Genomic DNA, 5,463 nt, shown 5'->3' on the forward strand with positions numbered 1-5,463 from the left:
ACATATGTGTATATGTATATAAATATGTGTGTATGTGTATNGTATATATATGTATGTATGTATATATATACATGCGAATATTTTAATATAATTATATAATTAAAATATTACCTTTTGGCTGGTTTATTTTAAAATTAAAGAATAAAATATTTAAGAAAAATATAACGCCTTTCAGCACGAAAACATGGACGACTGTGTCGAAAATTTTTGACTAAAAATCAAGGAATATGTAAAAAAAAAATACAAAAATATCAGTATTATCGACATATATATATATATATATACTTCTCGAACATAACTAGCCGTCCACTCAGGGGACCCTATTAAATATTTGTCGCCAAATTCGGACGCTGAGACGTCACTCTAAAATAAAACGGACGGATGTAACACTGATTTTCCTATTCCTGAGACCTATAATAAAATGGTATTGTTCTACATTTTGTGTGTTTATTTAATTGAAAAAAACAAACTCAAATTTTTAACTCTTTCGGTCTTTAAGCCCATCGGAGTTCGTCAATACCACACAATGGGGAAATTTAGCTGTAAGATAGTTGAGGTTGATGGAATAAGGCAACGAAATACGTGCGTGATCTTTCAAAGGAAGAAGTTTCAATGGGAAACTGGCCTCTATTTAGGTGTCAAATACGTGAAGAAAACCTGGCAAACACGTGGCCATCTCATTGGTGAGACGCGAACCCGGGATCAACTACCAACGTTCAGTGGTTTTATCCATTCGGTTACTAGATAAAAGACTGAGTCATTTGGCGGTAAAAGACTGAATATGATATACCCGGATCAGACCATTCAAGGATATTTTATGAATCGAACCAGGGCTTGATCAAATCGGGATCTAAGGAATCTGTATTAAATTCGGATCCCAATTTCCTCGTCCAAAAGAAAAAATGTGCCTTACAAATTTTTTTACCTTAAGGCTTAAGTAATAAAAATATTGTAAGGCATATAGTTTCTTTTCTGCACCCCTCAAAAATTTATGGATCCGTTATTGGATGATACCTATTGGAATATGTTACATTGTGATATGCAAAGTATATGCATATATACTTAACGATACGAATATAGATGTTAATTTTAAAAGTACAGTCAACCACCCTATAACACTGTTGATAATTCCGTTTTATATGAATTCCATGTTGTACTAGTCACTTAGATTTTACAAATACGTGAGCCGTTCACAGCCCGGCACACGTATTTGTAGAATCTAAGTGACTCGTACAACATGGAATTCATATAAAACGGAATTATCAACAGTGTTATAGGGGGTCGACTGTAATCATGGTCTCTTTTAGACCATGATTATTCTTAAGACCATGATTATCAGGAGTAAAAATAATAAATGTTCGGTATAATGTATGCATAACATGTTTCTACAGAATGCCAGTATTGGTTCATACGTAGAAGAATAAGATTGATTTTTTAAGGCTTGGCAACAGCATACTAACGCTATGTATTGGCTACAATTTTGCCCATTGTATGCAGACTCTTCAGTTTTCATTAATTCTGAACATCGAAAATACCTTGTAGAGTAGATAAGAGTGAGAGTGAGTGAGTGATTGAGAATGATATCTCAATATGTATTAACCATTATAAGTTATAAGGAGTGGATCAGATTCAAACCCTGATTCCTCACGGCTGCAAGCAAGATATGATAGAAGTTCATCTATCATATCATATTTGATGATGTTGAATATCATCAAATTCAACTTTGACATAATCTTAAAAAACAAAAATCTTGCAATAATTATATTTCACACAATTAAATATTATAGTACTTTGTTTTCAAGATTGTTTTCAAAATTATATATTTTTTGGCTCTTTCCGCCTTGTAGGCAGTAAGACGGTTTTGTTTAAAATCCTATTCATGATAGGTTTGGCCCACAATTGAGACGAATGGTGAAAAACGAGGGTTTGCGAAATCTGTTACTAACCTAGATTTGATCCCGGATCTAAGTAAAAATTACAGTCGCTACAGTCAAATTCTTACAATAGGAATTATATGTCGGTCCCCGTCCCTCGTCACCGGCCGTCTCATTGTGAGCCTGGTCGAACCCTGAGACGGCCAGCTTGCTAAAAGAGCTTGCTAAATGAGCTTGCTAAAAGAGGTTCTCTTAGTATATTTCCAAAAGGCGGAAAGTATTAAAAAAAAAAAAATAGGAATTATAATAACTTCGGAGCCATGTTTGAAACTAACTATTATTATACTGTATATGAGAACATTAGATATAGTTAATCAAATTTATCAAATTTTTATGAAAACAAGTAGAATCTCGCTATACTTGTTATCTGTATATTTCAATTCCATTCGACTTCATTTTAGAAATAATTATTTCAGTTAGTGTCGTTTTATATCAAAATGAAGGAATAAGTATTGTTACAGTTGTTCACTAATGAAGGTACTTCGCGATCACAGTGTGTAAAGTGACTGTTCTGTATATAAAAATAATGTTAAAGGTGAAGCATAATTACTGTAGAGTCTTATTATAATATCTGTGAAACTAAAATAAATTTGAAGAAATTTGAGAAGTTAGAATGATACTCTTGGATGCCAGTAGGAAGCGCGATGAGTCAATCTACTTGTTTTAAAGGAGAGAGTGTGACATAGATCACCTTCTCACCAAATTTTTCATATTGCATACAAAAATCCGCATAAGGCGCTATGACAAGTAACAACCTGGCACAAGAGAGCCGAAGTAGCTAATATCCAACAAACCAGTCGAACAACAAGAACAAAAGAGATAGAGTGGTGAACAAGTGTTATTGTGATGTTTACTGGATGAAAAATCAAGCAGATAAAGATATCAAGAAAAAAGGTAAATTCTCGGAATTACTATTCGTTATATTTTATTTAAAATTTTATGGGTCAAAACGTCTTTAAAAAATTTTTAAAGTTAATGAAGTTAGGGTTTTAAATTAAACTGGAATTTATTATTATTATTATACCCAGATACCCAATGCTCCTAGGCACGCTTAGAGATCCGGTAGTGCTGTGTGATGTGCGGAATTTTTGAAATCGATTTTATCAGCAGATTTTATCACGAAAAACTTCGATGCAAATCGATAAAAGTATACAGTATTGTGTATTATAATGAGTTAAGTAAAATTGCTAATATCAGTTTTTGCAGATATTTGTTTGATATTTCAATCATTTGCAGTAATTTCCAATTATTTCTTACTACATACTGATTAAAAATTTCAGCAACGAGTTGCTTAACTTTCTCGGCAACATTTAAAACTATGTGGCGCCACCTGTTATGATATTTCATTATTAAATATTTGTGTATTTTTAATTATTATAAAATGGCAAAAAACTTAATTTTTAGGGTAGGGACTGTTTTATAAAAAAGAAAATTGTAAACACTGCGGTAATAACGTGTAAAATCGTTAAGTCCGACAGTACTGAAGATACGACACACGATCCTCTTTATCTCCTCACTTCCTCGACCTTATACCACCAAAATTTGGTAGCATCGATCCCTCTAATACATAAACCTCCCTGCAATATTTCGGAAATTTTCGACAAAAGGCACGGGAATTATTAAGCTTCGAAGAGGGTGAACAAAATTATGCTTCCCCGCACACATTAATATCCATACATATAAAAAAAAAAACCTGAATTTTTTTGCATTTCCGAACGTTTCAAGATCCCCTGTCCAAAAATGTGAAAATCTTTGGGATCATTTTTTTTACTATTGCCATGCTTTCCCTAACAGAGCTGGGAGGTAAAAATGAGAATTCCGGATATTCTCATTTTTAAAATCTGCACGGTTATTGGAGGATTCTCATATATAATATATATATATATATATAATAGAAATTACTGGAATAAGTCAAAGTTTAATTAAAATCGAACAATCAAATTTCGAGAACTAAACACAATTCTGTAAGCCACATAGAAGAGGCTAACGCTTCTCTTCCATTATACAGTATATTGAATATATATGAGTCATATCTTATACGGTACATATTACTTTTCGATAAACTGAATAAGGTGAAAAAATTACTATTAAATCACAAAATCTTTCAAAAAAAGAGGGCAAATCGCCACAGATAAATATCACTCGCCAAATTGTGTAGAAATAGCCCATTTGGTGAGAGCTGATTATAAATTCATCATTTATGATTGTTATTGAATTTTCGTTATAAACAGTAAAATCAATTCTATGAGATGGAAAATGAATGCTGGAAGTTACATACCTGATCCAATTAGAATAATAATAACCGAATTATATATTGTTTGTTATTTTATGTTTGTTAAAAATTTCTGAATATGGTAAAATTGGTTTCGTTATACGTCGTTCGGTTTAACGCCTGATTTCCAAAAATCTACCGATGGCATTGAGGACTTGCTGTATCTTTACCAGTAACAATAATTTCACTTCTCCCCAAAAATATAGTGAGAGACCTAACTGAAAAAATATGAACATACTTAAAAAATTTCTGAATGCTCTGTAATGGAACACACAGTAGAAAAATAAATAAGTACAGTACCTCTTGAAAGTAAGGTTGTATGACCTCTGGTCGCTAATCACTTCTTGCATTGTCCTGCTCGAGATGTGATCTCGCTATTTGTTCATGTACATTTTATATGATACATTTTTAAATATGTTATTCTGTTATTGTTAAGTTAAGGCAACGCTACACTTAGGCGATCTGCCTAGGGGATGCCTTCCGAGAGGTCTTTTTAAGGGTGTCTGGCCCCTATCCAGGCGTTACAGACGTGGAGAAAACCCGGAAAACTCCAAGTGACCAGCCCGTCCTGGCGAGGTGTTAACCCACGACCGAACTCCCAGTGTTCAGGGAACGGAACCACTTGGCCACTGGTGGGCCTTTTAAATATGTAGGCTAATTGCTTCTCGCATGTCCAGTCAAACTAATCATTACGATTTTGTAATAAATCTTTTTTCTCATTTATGGATTAGCCAATGGAAGTTTTCATCAAATCTCAACAAATACCACAGTGTGAAGAACCCTGTCGTTGAGTGCCCATGCACTGTAAGATTAAAGACATTACAGTACCCTTATAAAGTTTCCTTAGAATAGCGCTCCTTTATGCGAACTGCTCTCTTATCCAATGCTATGTTAATTAAACTTTCGACTGTATTAAAGTTTTTTCATTTTTTTATTTTTTATTTTTTTCAAATTAAAAACTTCTCTAAGCGTTAGAACTAAAATACAAATGAAATATAATAAATTATATTTGATCAAAAATTCGCACTTAATCTATTTTTAAAAACAGCTGGCAAGAGCTCTTGCTCGACTTTCCCGTCACTCCAACAGGATGTAGAGTAGAGAATAAGTCAGGTTGTTTTCAATTATACTACGATATAAGGTTTAAACAGTAATAAAAACTTAAAAGGAATGATTTTGTTGAATTATAATAATTATCTTTGTTTTTAAATAGACAGATTAAAATTAAACACTAAGGTACCAGGTCAAAGTTAGAAT

Source organism: Centruroides sculpturatus, unplaced genomic scaffold, assembly GCF_000671375.1.
Source record: "Centruroides sculpturatus isolate CEXI.00-Female unplaced genomic scaffold, Cexi_2.0 scaffold2410, whole genome shotgun sequence".
Classification (NCBI taxonomy): domain Eukaryota; kingdom Metazoa; phylum Arthropoda; class Arachnida; order Scorpiones; family Buthidae; genus Centruroides; species Centruroides sculpturatus.